Consider the following 24,071-nt stretch of genomic DNA (forward strand, 5'->3'; position numbering starts at 1 on the left):
GAGGGAGTGCCGCACTGTCGGAGGGTCAGTGCTGAGGGAGTGCCGCACTGTCGGAGGGTCAGTGCTGAGGGAGTGCCGCACTGTCGGAGGGTCAGTGCTGAGGGAGTGCCGCACTGTCGGAGGGTCAGTGCTGAGGGAGTGCCGCACTGTCGGAGGGTCAGTGCTGAGGGAGTGCCGCACTGTCGGAGGGTCAGTGCTGAGGGAGTGCCGCACTGTCGGAGGGTCAGTGCTGAGGGAGTGCCGCACTGTCGGAGGGTCAGTGCTGAGGGAGTGCCGCACTGTCGGAGGGTCAGTGCTGAGGGAGTGCCGCACTGTCGGAGGGTCAGTACTGAGGGAGTGCCGCACTGTCAGAGGGTCAGTATTGATAGTGTTGTGCTGTCAGAGGATCTGCAGTGTGGGAGTGCACTATTTCCAGTGTCTCAGATACATTGTTCCCACTATCACCGATACACTGTTCCCAATCTCATTGATATACTGTTCTCAGTCTCACTGATGCACTGTTCCCAATCTACCGATACACTGTTCCCAGTCTCACCCATACACTATATTCCCAATCTACCGATAGACTGTTACCATTCTCACCGATACACTATATTCCCAGTGTCACCGATACACTATATTCCCAGTCTCATCAATACACTGTTCCCAATGTCACAGATACGCCGCTCCCACTGTCACGGATACACCGCTCCCACTGTCACGGATACACCGCTCCCACTGTCACGGATACACCGCTCCCACTGTCACGGATACACCGCTCCCACTGTCACGGATACACCGCTCCCACTGTCACGGATACACCGCTCCCACTGTCACGGATACACCGCTCCCACTGTCACGGATACACCGCTCCCACTGTCACGGATACACCGCTCCCACTGTCACGGATACACCGCTCCCACTGTCACGGATACACCGCTCCCACTGTCACGGATTCACTTCTATCCTCTATCCTCACCTTCACAATATTTGCTAATTGATTCGAACTGTACACAGATATCCACACTGACTTAACAGAACCTGCCAATCATTCAGCTACCTTTATGAAACTTCTGTGTAGTTTGAAGAATTGTCCTTTAAGACTGTCTGCCTGTTACTGGTAAAGCAATTGATTTTTTGAACTGACATCAAATGATGTGATAGGGGAATTGTTGCGATGTCTCAGCAGCTCCTTGTGCAGATGTGGATTGAAGCCAAATCTGAGTTTCGATTGGGGAATGTGCCTGGCATTTTAAGGACATTTTTTGCTCCATGTATTGTCATTCTTCAGAATGGACTGTCAGAGATTTCGGTGAACACTGTGTAACATGGTAAAGAACGTGGGGTGGCACAGTGGTTAGCACTGCTGCCTCACAGTGCCAGGGACCCGGGTTCAATTCCCAGCTTGGGTCACTGTCGGTGTGGAGTTTGCACATTCTCCCAGTGTCTACGTGGGTTTGCTCCGGTTTCCCCTCAGTCTGAAAGATGGTACATTGACCCGACCAGGTACCGGACTGTGGCAACTAGAGGAATTTCACAGTAACTTCATTGCAGTATCAATGTATGCTTTAATTGTGACTAACAAATAAACTTCTACTTTTAGGAAAAAATACAACAATTGTCACTTGCTCACCCTGGGTTCGGAGATACAAAGTATGTTTGTGGTGTCATGATTGTTTTAGTGTGAGAAAACAACAAATTGTGCACAGCAAGCTCCCACAAATAATGTGAGAATGACAGGGTACTGGATAGTTTACTGATGTTGTTTGGGGAATAAACACTGGCCAGTATGCTCAGGAAAACTCCACAGCCCATAAGAATATTGTAAGAAGTCTTACAACAACAGGTTAAAGTCCAACCAGCTGTTAAAAAACTTCTTACTGTGTTTACCCCAGTTTACCCCAGCCGGCATCGCCACATCATAAAAATATTGCCTTGGGATCTGTTCTATTCACCTCTGAGACAAACACAGGCTCAATTATCATCCTACCCAAACAACAAAACATTCAAAAGTGCAGCACTCCCTCAGCACTGACCCTCTGACAGTGCGGCACTCCCTCAGCACTGACCCTCTGACAGTGCGGCACTCCCTCAGCACTGACCCTCTGACAGTGCGGCACTCCCTCAGCACTGACCCTCTGACAGTGCGGCACTCCCTCAGCACTGACCCTCTGACAGTGCGGCACTCCCTCAGCACTGGCCCTCCGACAGTGCGGCACTCCCCCAGCACTGGCCCTCCGACAGTGCGGCACTCCCCCAGCACTGGCCCTCCGACAGTGCGGCACTCCCCCAGCACTGGCCCTCCGACAGTGCGGCACTCCCCCAGCACTGGCCCTCCGACAGTGCGGCACTCCCCCAGCACTGGCCCTCCGACAGTGCGGCACTCCCCCAGCACTGGCCCTCCGACAGTGCGGCACTCCCCCAGCACTGGCCCTCCGACAGTGCGGCACTCCCCCAGCACTGGCCCTCCGACAGTGCGGCACTCCCCCAGCACTGGCCCTCCGACAGTGCGGCACTCCCCCAGCACTGGCCCTCCGACAGTGCGGCACTGCCTCAGTGTTGACTCTCTGAGAGTGCAGCACTTCTGCGGCACAACCCCTCCGAGAGTGCTGCACTCCCTTGGTGCTGATCATCTGAAAGTGCAATAGTCTCTCCGTAATGACCCTCTGACAGTACAGACCTCCCTCAGCACTGGCCCTCTGACAGTGCGGCACTCCCTCAGCACTGGCCCTCTGACAGTGCAGCATGTCTTTAGACCATGGGTGGAAACACGCAGATACGGGGAGAACATTCAGACTCTGGGAACGTTCAGATTCCAAGCTGGGAATTGAATCCGGGTGCCTGGCACTGTGAGACAGTAGTGCCTACCACCGTGCCATTTACTTGATTGGCACCACATCCACATCCCTCCACTAATGCTCCATAACATCAGCATGTACCATCTACAAGATGCACTGCAGACATTCACCAAAGATCCTGAGACAACATCTTCTAAACCCTTGACTACTTCCATCTAAAAGGACAAGAGCAACCGATAAGTGGGAACGCCAGCACCTGCAAGTTCCCCTCCAAGCCACTCACCATCCTGACTTGGAAACATATCATCGTTCCTTCACTGGGTCAAAATCCTGGAATTCCCTCCCCTGTGGGTCAACTCACAGCAGGTGGTCTGTCTGCAGTGATCCAGGATGGCGGCTCACCACCACTTTCTCAAGGGTAACTAGAGATGGACAATAAATGCTGGCCAGCCAGCAACACCCACGGCCTAAAATGAATTTGAAAAAACAATCTATCTCATTCAGCCTTGATTAAATCCAATGAACCAGTGTCCACTCTTTCTGAGGAAGAGGATTCCACAGACCATCAACCCCTTCAGAGGCAGGGACTCCATCCACTGATGCCGCAATGTATAATTTATCATTTCTGCCAAATACAACTTGCCTGTTAGTTCATGTTTCTTATTTTTGTTTGATTGTTGGAACAAGAGTCTGAAAAAGTCTTGGCAATCGATTACTTCCATTTGGGTTATTTGGGAAGTTCACATTGCAGCCTTTGGCAAGCCAACATTCGACACTGACATGGAGCAGAGACGACCATCAGCGACACACAAACCCCTGCCCAAAATCAAAGGACCTTTTGCTGCTCTCCAACTATCCCCCTCACGGTGATTCCTAGCACGAGCAGGGCGGACAATCCCAGCCTCTTGAAAACTTGCCCCAGGTCGTCCTGAGGAAACACCTCACCCTTCCCAGCATCTCCGCAGATATCAAACCACCCTTGGAGACTGATAAAAAGAAGAAATTGCAGAGTCAGCCCAGGGAAAGCTATTCAAAATACTCCAGCAAACTCTTCCCTGATCCTCTCAGCAGAGACTGAGTAGACTGGGACGATACTCATTGGATTCAGAAGAATGAGAGGGAAATCTTACACAAACATATAAGATTATAAACGGAATAGATAAGATAGAAGCAAGGAGGTTGTTTCTACTGGTGGGTGAAACTAGAACTAGGGGCATAGCCTCAAAATAAGGGGGAGCAGATTTAAGACTGAAGGAACTTCTTCACACAAAGGGTTGTGAATCTGTGGAATTCTCTGCCCAGTGAAGTAGTTGAGGCTACCTCATTGAATGTCTTTAAGATAAGGATAGATACATTTTTGAACAGTAAAGGAATTAAGGGTTATGGTGAGCGGGCAGGTCAGTGGAGCTGAATCCACGAGAAGATCAGCCATGATCTTATTGAATGGGAGAGCAGGCTCGAGGGGCCAGATGGCCCACTCCTGCTCCTAGTTCTTATGTTCAAAACCAGGAGATTTTGAGTTCCAGCAACACATTTAGGATGGGGTTCTCCAGTCCCTCCTGCCACCAGGAGGTCAATGGATTTTTGACCAAGTTCTCGAATTCCCTGTGTCAGGTCCCATCACAAAAAGGCTGGAAAATCCCAGAATTACTCCCTATATGGAGGATTCCTGTCTCATTCAGAATCCCTCTCAAATCCCTGTTTAAGGTGGAGAGTCTGTACCCGCCACCCAAACTGGCAACACATCTCAGAAACTGACCGACTAATCTCTGGGAAGAGGGTAACTACCTAAAATCCAGTCAATCGCTACTAATATCTCATTTAAACTGGTTCTGAGACTGAAATAAGCTATCAGTTGAGACACCCCCTTTGCAGGAGTCCTGGTGGCGCGGTGGGTAATATCCCCGCTTTAGAGCCAGAAGCTGTGAGTTTGAGTCCCACCCGAGGATATGATGATCTTCTAAAGTGCATTCATAACACGGTCAAACAGATTACACATCCACCTGGAAATCATTCCAAAACACAACAATGCAAATTGTTAAAAGCGGGATCAATTTCTTGTGAGCCATGCGATGGGATGAATGTTGGAATCTCTACCATCCATAGCTCCAGGTCAGTGGGGAGGATTCCAAATATTTACTGGAAAGCCCACAAGTTCCAAGGTAAGATTTGCAAAGCATAAGAACATAAGAAATAGGAGCAGGAGTAGGCCATCCAGCCCTTCGAGCCTGCCCCGCCATTCAATAAGATCATGGCTGATCTGTCGTGGCTCAGTTCCACATTCCCGCCCTCTCCCCATAACCCTTAATCCCCTCTCTTATCAAAAACCTATCAACCTGCGTCTTAAAAATATTTAGCGAGGCAGCCTCCACCACTTCAACGGGCAGAGAATTCCAGAGATTCACCACCCTTTGAGTGAAGAAGTTCCTCCTCAACTCCGTTCTAAACCGCCCCCCCTTTATCTTGAGGCTGTGCCCTCTAGTCCTGCTGTCCTTTCTGAGTGAGAAGAGTCCCTCCACCTCTATCCTATCCATCCCATTCATCATCTTATACGTCTCAATGAGAAAGCAATAGCCCGCAAAGTCCAGAACTTCCTGATAGGCAATTTCCCTGCACTGGAAACCATTTGAAAATGTAATTTAAATCATTAACTTTGGGATTACCTTCATCAATAGTTGCCCTGAGAACGGGGAAATAATGAAAACCACATCTAGCCTCTGGGTAACTACTGACTACTATACACACATGTGCTGACCCCTCATCCCCCCATGGGACAACACCATATCCCTGAGCCCCCAGGGGACTTCCACAAGCCCCCACCTACCTACCACCCCCCGCAGAGTTCCCACAACCCTCGACAACCCATCCCCAGGGGACTCCTTCCACAACCAAATCCCACAAGAGATGCCACTATTCCCCAAAGGACTCCCACAAGCTACTGCCTACCTCTCCCCCCAACATGAAACTCCCCCAACCCCACCCCAAGGGGAATTCCTGCCCCTCCACATTAGGGGTCTCCTTGAACCCCCAGGAACTCACCATCCCAATAACCCTACCCTCAGGCCTGGCTTGGCCCAGCCTCCCCCTACCCACCTTGCCAACTGCCTGACCACCAGCACCCCCCACTCCCAGACTACCATTCTCTTCGACCCCCCCAACCTCCTCCACCCCCTTCCCCACCACCCTCTGGTTGTCTGGTGTCTCCCCTGCCATCAACTGTCTAACCACCCCTCCCCCTTCCAAGTGCCCCCTTGAGTGCCTGACCCAATATCCTGAAATTCTAACCATCCACCTGACATAACTGCCTTCCTCGTAATTCCAAAGTGGCTGGACGTTTAAACTCACCTGACCTATGGCAGCTAGTGTGTGCAAAAGCAGGCGAGGCCCCTACATGGGTCAACTCGGAAGCCCTCGGCAGTAGGCCCCGGTCCTGCACAGTTCTCACCCGGCCTGAATATAGAGGTCGGCTCAGAAAGGATTGAAATAATTTGAAGGTCGGAGCAGAGTGACAATTGACTCAGATTGCCCCTGGCACAAGTTCAGGCCCCATTAGGCATCTAAATGGTGGATATGAGACCAGTGCAGGAAAATGGGGTTGGTGCACCTTTAGTGCTAGTTATTATCAGCGCAGACTCGATGGGCAGAAGGGTTTTTTTTCTGCGCTGTGTGACTCTCTGACTCGACTCTCTGAGGAAAACAACCCCAACTGTTTCATCGATCCTGGCCATTGTGCGGGATGCCTGGGAGAAATCCCTTCTCCCAATCTTGCCCGGGGGAACACGACAACCCAGGCCCCCAGAGTGAACACCACATCCCTTTCTTTATTCCCCAGACTTCTATCAGGTCAGCTTTTAGTCTCAGAAACTTGAATGGAAAGGAAGTTGACCTAGATCCTGCAGCCTCGCTGAATAGCTGAGATTCTTTTCGCTAGTCGGATCTTACGATCTGAGATATAATTGGCTGTCCATTCTCAGAGACTTTTTACGTGTTTACGCCAGTCCAACGCCGGCATACCCGCATCATTCTCAGAGATAACAGAGCCAGTTTCTGACGGAGAGTCTTGGCTGTAGCTCCTTGCGGATCAGAATGGATGTGGAGTTCTCTCAGAGGTCTTCAGTCTTCCGTGAATGCAGTTTTGTTTTACACACTACACCAAAGGGAACAACTAATCATAGTTACTTATAATTCAATATTTCACCACAGCAAATATATTAAGTAACGATTTCCAGCACAATTTAAAACCTCAATTGCTTTGATAACTGGGCATCTTCTGCTCTCTCAGATAAACATGAAAATGGGCAAGATTCGGAGAAGGGATTTCTCCCAGGCATCCCACACAATGTTTATCCTTCAATCATGATCAGTGAAACAGTTGGGAAAACTGTTCTACTCAGAGAATAGAGTCACACAGCGTAAAAAAGGCTGTTCGGCCCATTGGATCTGCGCTGATAATAGCTGGCACTAACGTCCTGCTAATCACATTTTCCTGCACTTGTCCCTTATCACTGAATGTCTTCCAAACACTATTTAAAGGTTGTAAGCTGTCCAGCGTCCATCACCTTCCCAGGCAGTGCATTCCAGATTCCTATCATTCCCTGAGTGAAAAGTTTCTTTCTCAAATTTCTCTTTCTCTGAATCTTCTGCCCCTTACCCTACAATTATGCTCCCTCATGATTTACCCCTCAACCAAGGGGGACGCCCTACTCACCCCTGTCCATGCCCCTCGTAATCTTATACACCTCAATCATGTCCCCTCTCAGCCTTCTCCGCTCTAAATAAAACAATCCAAGCCTACCCCGTCTCTTCTTATAGCTCAAATACTCCAGCCCAAGTAACATCCCGGTGAACCTCCTCTGTACCCTCGCGAATGCCATCACATCCTTCCTATAGGAAACTTGATACAGGTGTTCAAAATCCTGACAGCTATCAGCAGATTTGGATCGAGAGAAACTTCTCCCATCGCTGGACAGGTTGGGAACCAGAGAACACTAATAAAAGGTGAATGGCATAGGGGAGGCTACATGAGGAAAGACTGTTTTATGCAGCGAGTGGTTAAGGTCTGTAATGTGCTGCCTGAAGCTGTGGTGGAGGCAAGTTCAGTTATGACTTTCAAGGGGATTTGGATAAGCAGGGAAAGGGATGGGACTACGGGAAAAGGGCTTTGGAATGGGATTAGCTGAGCTGCTAAACCTCAATTAATGGGCCAAATGACACCCTGCGCTTTACCCATTTGATGATTCCATTACAGTGGCTAGCACTGTTACCTCATAGCGCCAGGAACCCAGGTTTGATTCCAGCCTCAGGTGATCTGTCTGTGTGGAGTTTGCACATTCTCCAATTATTAAAATCCAATTTTCGGTCTCTTGTGAAACTTAATGGCTATTACCGGAACTGCGCCCACAACTAACACAGACACTACATCATGGCCATTGTTTCTCTCCTTTTATTGCCCAAGTTTCTGCAGGACTAGTCCCATAACTGCCTTATAGATTCTTCCTTTGAAGTGAATTATAACTCTAGCCCCAAATATAGACTATAAACTTTGAAGTGGATAAATACATTGCAACATTAATGACTGTAAAAGATAAAATATATGATTTTGGTTCCAATACAGAATCCAGTAAAACTTTATTGCCACAGCTAATATCAATTTAAGAATACCTATCAATATTCAAAATAATGTTGCACCTGAATCCCTGAGTGAATCAGGTGTTGGATACAAAAGGCGTTTGCTTAAGATATCCAACCCTTCAACAACCAGAGAAATATTGAGGGGGGTCCCAGTTCCCTTTCTGATTTTCTGAAAGGAAACGGGAACAGTTATATCCTTCTAAATCAGATTATATCATTCCTTAGTAGCAATCCGTGTTTTCTTTTTTAATAAAAAGTCTCACAAAGAGCAACACAGCACAGGAAACAGGCCCTTTGGCCCTACAAGCCCGTGCTGCCCATTTTAACACTCAGTGAGTGCCTCATTCCAATCCTCCTTCTACCTACGACTTCTGTCTACGCCTCTTGGACTCCACAATAAAGGGGGTGCAAATTTAGAGAATTATATGTGTGCCAGATTAAGGGAGGTCTAATTTAGGGACAATTTGTTAACACCAATCAGCTTAAAAAGCACGTTTTTGGGGTGTGGGAGGAAACCAGAGCACCCGGAGAAAACCCACGCAAGCACAGGGAGAATGTGCAAACTCCCACAGACACCGACCCAAGTCGGAGATCCGACCCAGGTCCCTGTATCTGCACAGCAAACAGTGATAGTCACTGAGCTGTCGTGTTGCCCGTCAGTTGGTCCAGTTTAAGCGTACACTAACGACGTGAAGCACTAGGCAACTCTCGAAGCAACATCCAAGAGCAGCCCTCGCACGACCCACCACCTGTATGCCCCTTGTTGGCCAACAAGGCGGACCGAAAAGACATCAATAAACATACACCAGGTTCATTTGGAATCACAAGCTTTCGGAGTGCTCATGAGGAAGGAGCAGCGCTCCGAAAGCTTGTGAATCCGAATAAACCTGTTGAACTTTAACCTGGTGTTGTGAGACTTCTTATCGTGCCCACTGCAGTCCAACACCAGCATCTCCACATCATGTCTTTTTAAATATCTCTTCTTTTTAGATGTGTTCATATTATTCACTATTATTTAATTGTCAAAATGGTTTCGTTATCCACACTGTGAGCCTGATTTCTGTTCTGAAATGTATCCTTAATATTTCCTGCTAACCTTCAATTGTTTCCATTCTAACAAAAGTAACTTCGAACTTTTAACAGAGGACAACAAATTCTTAAAGCAATTTGCTGAGCTCAGTTCTAAGTATGTCTTCTGAATGGATAAGGAAAGACAATGCCATTGTAAATGCTTCTAAAGATTGTTTGAAAAAATAATTTAGAGCTTTTTCCTTATTTTTTAAAAGTTTATTAATTAGTGTCGTAAGTAGGCTTACATTAATTAACACTGCAATGAAGTTAATGTGAAAATCTCCTGGTTGCAACACTCCAGCGCTTGTTCAGGTAAACTGCGGGAGGATTTAGCATGGCTAATGCACCCAACCAGTACGTCTTTCGGAGTGTGGGAGGAAACCGGAGCACCCGGAGGAAACGCACGCAGGCACAGGGAGAACGTGCAAACTCTGCACAGGCAGTGACCCCAGCCGGGAATCAAACCCGTGTCCTTGGCACTGTGAGGTTAGCAGTGCTAACCATCATGCCAACCTCCTTAGTCTGAAAGAGTGAAAGGCCCTGGTGTTACTTAATGCGTGGCACGGACAATGGGTGAGATTTCACAGTCTTGCTCAACCCTAGACTGGAAAATCCCACCCGAGGTCAACAGACCTGCCCATTGCCCACCCCTCGCCTGCTCCGATTCCAGTGACAGGCGGGGTGGTAGAATTCCGACGGGATGTCTGTTTAACACCTGGTACCACCAAATCTTTCAGCAAGTGTTCTTGGTAAAAGTGACTGTCCGTGAATATGTGTCCACTTTCTCAATTCTAAATACATGTGGACTCTACCCATTTATTTACGTATTCCTTTCACACCTTTGTGTGCCCCTGATATTTTCTACCTTATAAACACTCCACTGCACCTCTCCCGGTTACTGCAACCAGAGTTAATCTCTCCTTTAATTACATGCAAATTAATGCGTGTTAGTGTGCTCATTCTCTGCTGTTCTATCTAAAGTGGCTTGCAACATTCAGCCCTGAACACAAACAACCAACACACAAGCAGCCTGACACATACTTAGATCCAGAATTTCCTGCAGGTGGGTGTGCAGTTGTTAATGAGATGGTCTACATAGAGGGGCTCACTTTACAGTGCAGAAGAAAGCAGAAATTATGGCGTATTTAACCTGCACACTTACCTGCACCATAATTTCTGCAGCGTCTGCCTCTACCCTCCACTGAAACAGTGCGGAGTTAATAATCACAGCTCCTCTTCCATTAAAGTCAGTGATGATCACAAATTTTCTGAATTAAGGCAGCTTTTATCACCCCTGCCACTTACACTGTAAAATAATAGTGTGTGTCCCCGCTGTGCTGCTGCAGCCTTGATTTATGGATTTAAAGGATCCATCAGTAGCTCAATTTATTATTTGTCAAGTAAAGCTGCAGAGAATGATTTTGACTACCTGCTGAGAGATTTATCGGGATCTCATTGCCTTGGTGAATTAGTCACCGTTTTATTATTGTGTTACAATTTAATGAATGCATATACAACGTGGCTCCTGGCTGTAAGATTTCACAGGATGCATATAGAACAGATTGTGGAATTAAAGAGGCGGTTGATTGAATCCAGTTTTATTGGGTAAGGTTTTATCTTACATAGAATTACAGTCAACGCAGATCAGGGAGCGAGCAATTTTCCCAGGCTGTTTCCGGGAAATTTATTAACCAGCTGCAAAATGGAGTCAATTCCCCCGAGTATCCGTCCTCTTCCTGTTGAAACGAGGGTTTGGTTTAAAGGTTTGCTCAGTAGGAGACCTGTCCAAATCAAACAAGGATCAACATTAGCAAACTGTCCCCCAAATAGTTTCATGAAGCCTAGTTCAAGCTAACGGTGCAACAACAATGTGGGAGGGGTAGCTTCATTTACACCCTTTCTCTTTTTTATTCTTCATTTGGGGGACACGGGCGTCGCTGGCTGGCCAGCATTTATTGCCCATCCCTAGTTGCCCTTGGGAAAGTGGTGGTGAGCTGCCTTCTTGAATCGCTGCAGTCCACGTGCTGTGGGTTGACCCGTGCCCTTAAGGAGGGAATCCCAGGATTTTGATCCAGCGACTGTGAAGGAACGGTGATGTATTTCCAGGACGGTGAGTGGCCTGGAGGGGAACTTGCAAGTGGTGGTGTTCCCATATATCAGCTGCCCTCGGATGGAAGTGCTCGTGGGTTTGGAAGGTGCCGTCTAAGGATCTTTATTCAATTCCATTTGGCACAATGTAAACCAAAGAATGTGCGTGATATGTGCCCTTCCGACAGGACGGGCCCACTCCTGCATCTTTATGTCCTTTGAATGTGTAAAGATGTTGTTTCGGCCTCCTGTCCCCTGATGAGATTGCCATGGAGAGGATGTGCCCGAGATGTCGGGCATATATAAATGGAGAGTTGAATGTGTTGTAAATCACAGGTGGTAAGATGTGGTCTAAATCGAGGGGCAAAAACGGAAAATGCCAGAAAAATCTCAGCAGGTCTGACAGCATCTGTGGAGAGAGAAAAGATGTCATGATGTGGAGATGCCGGCGTTGGACTGGGGTAAAGAAGTCTCCCAACACCAGGTTACAAAGCCAATGTTTGGAGTCAGGATGACCCTTCACCAGGACTGTAGCCAAGGAAAATCAGACAAGATTTGTATTCTGTTTTTGTTTCAGATTCCAGCATCGTAGAACACAGAACATAGAGCGGTGGCACTGTGGTTAGCACTGCTGCCTCACAAAGCTAGAGCCACAGCTTCGATTCCCGGCTTGGGTCACTATCTGTGTGAAGTTAGCACATTCTCCCCGTGTCTGCGTGGGTTTCCTCCAGCTGCTCCGGTTTCCTCCCACATCATGAAAGATGTTGAAGGTGCAGTGACCAGAAGAGGTGTCGGGATGTGGCAACTGGGGGAATTTCACAGTAACTTCATTGTAGTGTTAATGTAAGCCTTACTTGTGGCTAATAAACTTAAACTTTAGCAGTACAGCACAGGAATAGGGCCTTCAGCTCACGATGTTGTGTCGAACTGACAACAAATTAAACTTGGTCTATATCCCTCTATTCCTTGCATAGTCATGTACTTATCTATAAGTCCCTTAAACGCCCCTATCGTATCTGCCTGCACCACCACCCTGGCAGCGAGCTCCAGACACTCACACATTCTGTGCAAAATGATTGCCCCTCACATCTGCTTTGATTTTCCCCCCTCTCACATTAAGTGCCCTCGTATTTGACATTTCAATTCTGGGAAAAAGATTCTGACTGTCAACTCCATCTATGCCTCGCGTAATTTTATAGACTTCAGCCAAGTTCCGCACACACGAGGACAGCCTCAACCGGGATCTTGGGTCCATGTCACACTATCTGTAACCCCCGTGACTTGCCTGGGCTTGCAAAATCTCACTAACTGTCCTGGTAGGAGCCAATACACATCTCTTTAACCTGTGCTTAATGTTCCCCACTCACATTGCCTGTACCTTTAAGACTTGATTACCTGTAAAGACTCGCATTCCAACCATTATTATGTAAATTGAGTTTGTATCTTTATATGCTCTGTTTGTGAACACAACTCTCACTCACCTGATGAAGGGGCAGCGCTCCGAAAGCTAGTGGTTTGTGCTACCAAATAAACCTGTTGGACTTGTGTAATAGGACCACAAGAGCAAGCAGAGAGACGCAGAGCTGAGAGTAAACAAATTGAGGGGAGTAAAGAGAAAATAATTGCTTTCTTTATCAAAAGCAGCCTTCAATTGGAGAGTCCAGAGATAAGTGAGTACAAGGTGATTGATGAGTAGCTGGTGAATGTTTCCTTTTGTCAGTGACAAATCTTAAGCTTAGCTCTGGTAATTTTAGTTAGTTTAATAAATCAAGACATTGATGGGATGTGGGCGTCACTCGCTGGTCAGTATTTATTGTCTATCCTTAATTACTCTTAAACCTCTTGGCTTGCTAGGCCATCTCAGAGGGCGTTTCAGAGTCAACCATGTTGCTGTGGGTCTGGAGCCGCACGTAGGCCAAGCTGGGTGAGGACGGCAGATTTCCTCCCCTAAAAGACATTGTTGAAACAGATGGTTTTTTTTCATCACAATCAACAATGGTTTCATGAGGTCATCATTGCGCCTTTAATCTGCACATCTTTGGAGTGTGGGATGAAACCAGAGCACCCGGAGGAAACCCACACAGACACGGGGAGAATGTGCAAACTCCACACAGACAGTGACCCAAGGCCGGAATTGAACCTGGATCTCTGGCGCTGTGGGGCAGCAGTGCTAACCACTGTGCCACCTTAAAAAATATGGAACAGCTCATGAATTTGGTTTTCATCCTTGCCCAGGGGCCGTGCTAATCTTCCCTGTATCATTCCAATTTTACCATGGGGCGGCACGGTAGCACAGTGATCAGCACTGCTGCTTCACAGCTCCAGGGACCTGGGTTCGATTCCCAGCTCGGGTCACTGTCTGTGTGGAGTTTGCACATTCTCCTCGTGTCTGCGTGGGTTTCCTCCGGGTGCTCCGGTTTCCTCCCACAGTCCAAAGATGTGCGGGTTAGGTTGATTGGCCGTGCTAAGAAACTGCCCCTTACTATCCAGGGATGTGTAGGTTAGAGGGATTAGTGGGTATAATATGTAGGGATATGGGGGTAGGGCCTGGGTGGGATTGTGTTCGGTGCAGACTCGATGGGCCGAAGGGCCTCTTTCTGCACTGTAAGGTTCTATGTTCTAATTTTAATTATATGTGCTGCTGAAGTAAGCATCCCCTATTCTTCCTTCATAAGCCTTATTGTAGGAACACATTGATCCCAGCTGGGGAGTGTCTGTTCAGCAAGTGGCAATGAGTCAGTCTCACAGCGCCTGCAGCAGCAGCCTCTGCAGAGATCCAAAGTGGTTTAATGCCACGTTTCATCCCCGTGATCTCTGAAATGATTGAAGGTTGAGGTGCGGAGTACACAGACCTGGTGATGAATGGTTAGGCAGCAGCCGAGTGACGGCTGTGTCACAGAGCATGTTCGGGCAAGAGGCAGATTCAGAACTTCAGATGCTTTGTTGGTGGAGCAGCCGTTATTCAATCGTGGAGGAAAATGCCAAGTGTGTCACTGAGAGGTCAGTGGAGACATTGGGGTGAATGTCACAGATCACCAATGGAGTATTTGAAAGTGGAGGGCATGTGAAATATAGCAGACAGCCCACCCATTGTCCCCTGTGTACCACCTTCCCACCCTCCCCTCAGCTGCTACCCATTTTATAGGGGGGGGGGTGGTGTGTCAAGCAGTCCGCCCGCCCTTAGACTTGTTTCAGACTCTTAAGTTGCCAGTTAACAACCACTTCGAGGCTCCATTCTGCCTCCGCCACCACGACGAATACAGCTGAGGAGAGAAGAAGGAAGTCATCTTGCCCACGCACCTGACAGCGTGGGCCAAAAGGCAGGAAGGAAGGGGGAAGGGTGGAGAACCTCCTCTGGGGAGTCCTCAAAGAGGATAGTACCCCCTTCATACCTCTCTTTCTAGTATCCAAACTATCAGTCAACATTGTACCCCCACCATTCCTCCCACACCCCAAAGATGTGCTATTAGGCTGATCGGTGTAACAAAGTGTCCCTGAATTAGTCTTCCCTCAATGTGGAACGCCATAAGCATAGACAAGGGTCATGGGTGGAGGGGGAGACTCATAATGTTAAAATGGCGGCGCATTTCCCGGGCTGTTTTGTTATTTGGTGGCGTCAGTGGGGCAACAGAGTCAAAGCTTCAGGTCAGTCACTTTTCATCAAAGCCTTATCCTCAATGCTCCGAACAGGACCCGCATCTTAAGCAGAAGCTTGAAAGAACAATGTTCCCCTCTCTCTGAAGCAACTGAGCTCACGTGAATACAACAGGGGAAATTTATGCAGCAGGGATGATGCGGAGGAGCTGGTAACAGATCCATAAACCATAAAAAAAACCCTCACAATAAATGCCAAAGAAATCAGGTAATGAAAGAAGCTGTAGTTATATATTGCTTTTCCAGACATGTGGATTCCCCAAAGCCAAAGGAATGCTTTATGAAGTGTTTTCTACATTGCAACTGTGACAACAATTCAAATACACTTTATAGGCTTTAAAGCACTTTGGGATGTCTTGAGGTCATGAAATCTCCTGTGTAAATGCAAGTATTCCTCTTTTATTCTTTTAGCTGCTGTTGTAATGCAGAGAAAATTATTCTTTTACACTGTTACATAAACACTCCCAAGTCCATAATGTAATGACACTGTCACATGTCCTGGGAAAGCTGTGAAGAAAGACCTAGCACAGAATGGTTCTGGTATGTTTTCTCTATCCTTTCACTGGATGTAGGCATCACTGGCTGGGTCAACATTTCTTGTCCATCCCGAATTATCCTTGAACTGAGTGGCTTGTTAGGCCATTACAGAGGGCAGTTAATAGTCAACCACATTGCCGTAGATCTGGAGTCGTATATAGCCCAGCTCAGGTTAGGACAGCAGGTTTCCTTCCCTAAAGGACACTAGTGAACCTGGCTTTTTATGATCATTCACAATGGACACCTTTACTGAGGCTTGCACTTTTTATAATATCCAAATTTTATTCAGTTTAAATTCCACCTGATGCCATGTTGGGATTTGAACTCATATCCCCAGAGCATTAGGCTGAACCTCTGGATTACGAGTCTAGTGACAATACCACGATGCCATCAGCTCCCCTAAATGATGTCAATCAGCTCAGCTCTAGGACATCACTGCAGGAGTTCCTCAGGGTCGTGTCAAGGCCCAACCATCTTCAGCTGCTTCATCAATGACCTTCCTTCCATCGTAAGGTCAGAAATGGAGATGTTTGCTGATGATTACTGAATTCACTGCTCCTTAAGTAACTGCATTTGTCGGTGCCCCCGTGCAATATAACCTGGAAAACTCCCAGGTTTGGGCTGAAAAGTGGCAAGAAACATTTGCGTCACACAAATGTCAATGAACACCTCCAACAGAGTGTATCTAACCTTGTCCCCTTGACATCCCCATCACTGAATCCCCCATTATCAACCTTCTGGTGGTTACCATTGACCAAAACCTGAGCTGGACCATCACACTCATCCAAGCATCTCCAGCAAGGCTCAAGGAGCTGTTCACCATCCAAGGAAAAGCAACCAATGTCCTAGGCACACCATCCATCATTCGGTCACTTTCTCCACCGCAATGGTACTGATTTATACCACTTATAAAATGCACTGCAGCAGCACAGCAAGGACCCTTCGACAGCACCTTCCATTCCTGCACCTAGAGAAACAAGGACAGCAGATGCGTAGGAATCCCAGCACCAGAGGTTCCCCTCCAGAGCCACGCACCCTCCTGATTTGGCCTTCATTGGGTCTGGTCAAAATATTGAAGCTTCCTTTGAACTGCACTCTGGGTGTCCCTACAACACATGAACTGCAGCAGTTCCAAAAAGCAGCTTATCATCACTTTTGCAAGGGCAATTAGGGATGGGCAAAATTAAGAACATAAGAAATAGGAGCAGGAGTAGGCCATCTAGCCCTTCGAGCCTGCCACGCCATTCAATAAGATCATGGCTGATCTGTCGTGGCTCAGTTCCACATTCCCACTTTCTCCCCATAACCCCTAATTCCCCTGTCTATCAGAAACCTATCTACCCGTGACTTAAATATATTCAGCAAGGTAGCCTCCACCACTCCAATGGGCAGAGAATTCCAGAGATTCACCATCCTCTGAGTGAAGAAGTTCCTCCTCAGCTCTGTTCTAAATTGCACCCCACCCCCTCCTTATTTTGAGGCTGTGCCCTCTAGTCCTGGTTTCCTTTCTAAGTGGAAAGAGTCTATCTACCTCTACCTGGCATAGCAAGCAATGCTCACTTCACATTAAAAATCTGTGTTTGAAGAGCAGGAAGGCAAGAAACTCTGCCTTCTAAACTTGAAACAAACTAGGATTCAAAACTGGTTGATCACATTAAGACCCAGTCCAGAAACTCCAAGCTGTTTTATGAAGTTAGCCCAGACCCTAAGGTTTACATTTGATTTTGGCATTGGTGAGCACAAGGTGTTTCACTCCCCACCCCTGGACAATTCATAGAATTATCATAGAGACCCTACAGTACAGAGGGAGGCCATTCAGCCCATCAAGTCTGCACCGACCACAATCCTACCCAGGCCCTACACCCATACCCCTACATATTTACCTGCTAATCCCTCTAACCTAGGCATCTCAGGTCACTAAGGGCAATTTTTGTGTGGTCAATCAACCTAACCTGTACATCTTTGGACTTTGGGAGGAAACCGGAGCACCCGGAGGAAACCCATGCAGACACGAGGAGAATGTGCAATCTCCACACAGACAGCGACCCGAGCTGGGAATCAATCCCAGGTCCCTGGAGCTGTGAAGCAGCAGTGCTAACCACTGTGCTACTGCGCCATCTCCAATTCCTATGCGACAACTCCAGAATTCCTTAGCCATTGGCCTTAGACCCAGAGTCAAATTCCTTATTAACTGGTCTGACCACCCTTGTCCCTAAAGACCTTTCTCCCCCTTGGGTCCATTTACCCTCATCCCCTCCCCGTGGCCCCCCCTCTTCCTCTCACTGAGGCACAAGAAGGTCGAGAGCTAGCGTTGCTCAGTGTACTCACCCAGAGATACAATCTGACACGTGTTTTTAGCGTAATGTTCCATTGTTCAATGAGAACATTATTTTACTGTGAAGATTAAAATGAAATGTGGGTCTGTCAGTCACTTGGCAATTATGAGGTTTTTTTTTTGAAAAGATATACATTTCCAAAGCTCCAACGAACGTTTCATAAATAAACATGTTGTTGTTTTGCATTATTAAAATTAATCTCATTCTGGCGAACATTATTTATATTTGACTTGGCAACTGTTGGGGATGTATGAAATCAGTGGGGGATGTGAGCTATCATTAAAGTACACGACCATTTATCTATATTTTTGTTTAGGTTCTAAAGAATCCTGCCTCATTTGCAATTTTAATTGCTCCATCTGTGTTGCTTGAGAACAAAAGCAACAAGGTGCATTGATATGGCGCCGTTAGCATTGTCAAATGACGCTAGGCTTCTCCAAGGTGGAAAGGCATTTCCCAAGAAACAAGAATTCTCTGTCATTGTCACGGAATACCTCCGCCCCTGACCAGGGTTTCACACACACAGACTTGCGATGCTCTTTTGATTCTCCATTGAGAATTCCAGCCCCTCTCCAGCTCACTCTGTTCCATAATTAAGTGCCAACAACATGCAAAGTAAAGCTGGTAAAAATCACACAGCAGCTGCCGGCTACAGGCTGTTTAGTAAGAGCAAACTTCCCTTGGAATCCCTCCACGCGTAAACATTGTCCTGTTAGAGCCCGTGTATAATCACTGAGAACGTTCCAAATGGACTGAGGGAATGAGCTTGCAGGAAGTATCTCACAGGGAGCGAGTTACACCCAGCACTTTAGAGGTTTCATTTAACTCACTGTGTAACCTATGGGACACTTCACCCCAGATCCTTCAGGTGCTAAAGAGTTGTTGGGGTGCCCAAAGTGAGGGGTTGACAGAAATATCTGAACAAGAGTAGGCCATTCGGCCCATCGAGCCTGCTCCACCATTCAATTTGATCTTCGTTGATCATCCATTTCAATGTCACTTCCATGTGCTATCTCCATCCCTCTTGATGTCTTTAGTCTCTGGAAATCTATTGATTTCTGTCTTAGACAGACTTAATGATTGAACTTTTACAGCCCTTTGGGGTAGGAAAATGGTCACCACTCTCTGAGTGAAGAAATTTCTCCTCATCTCCGTTTTAAATGGTCTCCCCCTTATACAGGACCATGTACAGGATACATGGTCACGTGGCAACTTCATGTGGAAGCTGTTGTGGTCGATGAACATCAAGGGTTGCTGCCGGGGAGCTAGGATAGGCACATGAGTGCAGTCCACTGCCCCCTGCACTCTCGGAGAGTCTGACGTAGCTACAAAGCCCGAGAATCTCTGAGGCTGGCTAATCTCTTCCAGAGCACATAATGGGTCCTCCTGTAAAGGGTATTGGTCACCTCCTGAATGTACCAATGCATTGCTGACTGTGCAGTGCCACCCAGTCTCCAATTGCTCCTTGGAAAGACCCAAAGGTGAAGAAATTGAGTGTTGCCATCACTTTCAGGGCCACTGGCAGAGAAAAACCCACATAGTGTCAGGTCTTTTCTGCGCTGCCCTGCATGCACGTAGAAAGGAGACCCTCAGTGTGACAAGTTATCTCCAAGACAAAGGGTCATCTGGATTCAAAACTCTTTTCTCTCCTTACTGAGGCTGTCAGACCTGCTGAAATTTTCCAGCATTTTCTCTTTTGTTATCTCCATTGTCTGCTCCTCAGGCGCCAGTTGATGCTCATGCTCTCCTTCTCCTCACCTTTTCCCACATGCTGTACCTCCTACTGGAGCGGTTCCTGCAGACACCTTTCCCTCCTTCATCTCCTGCCTCAAATGAGGATTTGAATAAAATCTCCCTGAACCATTCTCACAGCCTCTGGAAAGAACAGAACTCATGAATTACATCATTGAACCAACGTGGCTCGGAACTCCAGTCATTGACTTGATGTAACGATGAATGAGTGGAGTCTGTTTAGACACTGGTGAACAGCACTAATTATTAACCTGCGATTCCTCCCTCACTGATGGACTGGCCGATCTGATGGAGCAGCTCCCTTCACTGTAGCCTTCATTCTCCAAGGCTGCATTCCTGTCTCCCACTGTATAGTTTTTCCATATTTGGCTTGAGCACACTGAGTTGTGCCAATCCCTTTAAAAGTGCAAATCTAGAAATCTGGTTTGTCGTTTCTTCCTGGGAAACGTGCTCTAGGTTCTGTGTAAGCGACCTGGGCCACTGTAACAGTACCAAAAGTGAGTATGTATCCCAGAGCTCAGTTTAGTTGTCCTCTTACATTATATCATATCCGTCCCAGACAGTACCAATCTTAGCTTTGATTCTGCAACACTCAATTTTACCTGAAGGTGGCGATGGTTGTGCTGTGCCTGGATTACAGGACAGAGTTTGACCCACCCTTCCTGTACCTCTGTGCCTTTAGTTTGCCTGGAGACTCCTTTGCTCTGGATGAGTTTAGCCAGCCTCAGAGATTCTCGGGCTTTGTAGCTATGTCAGATTCTCCGAGAGTGCAGGGGGCAATGGACTGCACTCATGTGGCTACTCTGGCTTCCTGGCAGCAACCCTTGATGGAGATGCCATCCCCAACCTCCAGCCACTAACACTGTCATTGTGATGGTGGACGTAGACTCACTCCCACCCCCCACCACCCCACCCTCCCCCAATGAGACGTCCATGCCTCAGGTAGACCTGTACCCACCCCATCTGCAGACTGTGTGGACCATCACAGAGACACATTCCCCCACCCCCATGAGAGGTTCACATATAACACCCTTCACTACCCCTCCACCCACACCTGTTACGTGCTTCCTTTCTACAGGCTGTATATGACCATCATCATCCCCCGGGTACAGAGCCTGCCACGCTGAGGGACTGCACACCAAGCTCTGCATTTTCCATGTGGGTCACACAGCTCTTGCCCCTCCCTGCAGGTACACCATGCTTCCATCAAGTCAATGAGTGGAGTTTATACTCACTTTTGGTCACTCACACAGTCAATGAGTGGAGTTTCGAGCCACATTGGTTCAATGATGAAATTCATAAGTTCTGGTCTTCAATATATCTTTCCAGAGGCTTCCGCTGCTCTTCTGCTTTTCCTGACTTCAGACTGAGAGGTCCACCTAGCCCCTAGATTGTCTGTGTCCCTTTCCAGGAATGTCCGCACGCTTTGACTCCTGCATTCCAGCCCCTGAACTTAAATAGGAGCCTTGACCTGATTCCCACTTCCAACGGGAACCAAGGACAACAGTGGCCTTCACAAAGTGCCGCAGCCCGGATCTGTCTGGTGTTTGTGTGAACCATCCCTCATTTCCGACACTAAGTTAGCCACACCATCATCTGCATTCTGCACCCAACCCCTTCCAGTAACACGTGTCATCCATTTGACCCCCTTGTTTGTGAGTTTTTCCTGCAGCATCGTTGAGGTCCAGTTTCCCTCCAGTTGATCCCTCACATCAGCCACCTTCTTGCTCCTCTGCCTGCCATTGTGAGCCCTTGCTCTTTGTTCTCCACTTCCTTACACAGCCCTCCCACCACATTGCCCCCATTAGTCTTTGTCAGCCAATAAATCTGACCCCCCCCCCCCCCGCCCCCTGCCCCACAGCCTCACCTCACACTCCACCCCCAGATGAACTTTTGTTGTGGTGGTTGTATGAGTCCCACAACACAGTGCTGTCCATGTGGAACTGGAGCGGGGGGTATAGGAGGGGGAACGCCTGTACACCCCAACTCCAGGCACTGTACTGATCTGACTTGCTGACACAGGAGGGTCCATGGATCCAGCAGCACGGAGCTGTCCATGAAGCCCAGCTCAGCATGGAGATGGGGGCAGGAATTGGTCTGCCCCGGGCAGAGAGGTGAACAGCGCATCAGGACCAGCACAGCACTGGGTTACCCTCATCTCAAAGTCTCTGATGAGCTGAGGACCGCTTTGTGAACATCACTCTTTAACAATCGGGTTTCAGACCAATGTCACTTCACACTGGAGAGACACAAGAATGAAAGGCCTGATGGGATTCCAATGGGCAGCTGTTTAATGAGCATTAATGAGATGCAAATAAATGTAAATGGAATTCACACCACCAGCCAATGGGATGATCAACTCACCATTAACCCATCATTGGTAGAATTGAAACTTGATTTTGCATATTTTGGTTCTCACTAGACTCTCCGCATCTGCTCTCTACAAACTCTCCAAGGTGGGAGAATTCCAGTCTGTGTGTATACAGTTAGTGTTAAAATGTCTGTTACATTGCCTGTTGCAGGGTGTGTATGTTACAAGGTGTGTTATATTGTGTGTTACAGGGTGTGTTATATTGTGTGTTACAGGGTGTGTTATATTGTGTGTTACAGGTTGTGTTATATTGTGTGTTATATTGTGTGTTACACTGTGGACCAGATTTTACCGATCGGAGGCTAAGTGCTGGATCTGGGCGTAAAACAGATCCAAGCCCGGAATCCTCGCTCCAGCACACCCATACGCTTTTTGCCAGCTCCAGTCTGGTCTGCACTGTGGGGCAGGGCTTAGTGCTGTCGGAACAGGGAAGAGGGTGGTGGAGATTCTCAAGTCCATCCTCCACCACTTTCCCCCCCAACAACCAGAGATCCATTTGAGCCCGCCTTCCCCTCCTCCGGTAGACGCCAGCGGAAGGCCAGGAAGGTGCTGCAGGCTGTCCAACGAGTGCAGTAAGGAGTCTCACAACACCAGTCCAACAGGACTCTAACCTGGTGTTGTGAAATTTCTTACTGTGTTTACCCCAGTCCAACGCCGGCATCTCCACATCAACGAGAGCAGGTCAGAAAGTTGGTGGAGGAAGAGCAGCAATCCAGGTAGGCTAGGGGTGTGCTCTACCGAGGGGGGTGCCTGCCTCCCAGGGGCGGGGGGATGTCTGATTGTGGGGGTGGGGTGGGGGGGGGAGCATGGGGAGTGGTCTGACCATGGCAGGGTGGTCTGAATGGGGGGGAGGGGGGGAGGTTCTGCCACCCAGGGGTGGTCTGATTTGGCGGGGGCGGGGTGGGGGGGGGGGGGCTGCCTCCCAGGGGGTTTCTGATCAGGATGGGGTCTGCCGGGGGTGGGGGGGGGTTCTGCCTGCCAGGGGATTCGGATCGTGGGGGGGTGGGTGCGGGTCTGCCAGGGTGGTTAGCGAGGGGTCTGCGAAGGGTGTTCGAGGAGGATGGGCTTCGGAGGTTCCCCTGCAGAATAGGAATCCGCTTCGGATTTTTATTCTGCATGTTGATAACAGCACGGATCCAGAATGGACCCGAAGACGGTAAAGTGGGATTTGGCGATAGAGCTGGGCGCGGGGTTCAATAAATCAATTTAAATGCATGCTAAGGAAATGGGCTTAAATTTCTGGTAAAATTGTGCCCTGTGTGTTACATTGTGTGTTGTATTGTGTCTTACGGGATGTGTTTATTGTGTATTGTGTCTTACAGGGTGCGTTACAGACCAGTTAGTCTTACTTCGGTGGTCGGTAAGTTAATGGAAAGGGTCCTGAGGGTAGGATTTATGACCATTTGGAAAGATGCAGCTTAATCCAGGAATAGTCAGCACGGATTCGTGAAGGGTAAGTCCTGCCTCACAAATTTGATTGAATTCTTTGAGGTGGTAACTAAGTGCGTGGATGAAGGTAGAGCAGTTAATGTTGCATACACAAGAACATAAGAAATAGGAGCAGGAGTAGGCCATCTAGCCCCTCGAGCCTGCCCCGCCATTCAATAAGATCATGGCTGATCTGTCGTGGCTCAGTTCCACATTCCCGCCCTCTCCTCATAACCCTTAATCCCCTTGCCTATCAAAAACCTATCAACCCGCGTCTTAAATATATTTAGCGAGGTAGCCTCCACCACTTCAACGGGCAGAGAATTCCAGAGATTCACCACCCTTTGAGTGAAGAAGTTCCTCCTCAACTCCGTTCTAAACCGCCTCCCCTTTATCTTGAGGCTGTGCCCTCTAGTCCTACTGTCC

The 24,071-nt window shown here is 48.1% G+C and overlaps 1 protein-coding gene and 1 non-coding gene across 2 annotated transcripts in view; both read right to left on the reverse strand.

Annotated features, from left to right (window-relative positions):
• LOC145357704 (OTU domain-containing protein 4-like) overlaps nt 1–24,071 on the reverse strand; it is an 83,910-nt gene that overhangs the window by 51,036 nt on the left and 8,803 nt on the right. The window lies entirely within an intron of this gene.
• LOC145358061 (U6 spliceosomal RNA) lies at nt 13,758–13,862 on the reverse strand. Its single transcript, XR_013889430.1, has one exon. It is a non-coding gene; the product is annotated as a U6 spliceosomal RNA (small nuclear RNA).

Source organism: Carcharhinus amblyrhynchos, chromosome 24, assembly GCF_965287045.1.
Source record: "Carcharhinus amblyrhynchos chromosome 24, sCarAmb.v2.hapA, whole genome shotgun sequence".
Classification (NCBI taxonomy): domain Eukaryota; kingdom Metazoa; phylum Chordata; class Chondrichthyes; order Carcharhiniformes; family Carcharhinidae; genus Carcharhinus; species Carcharhinus amblyrhynchos.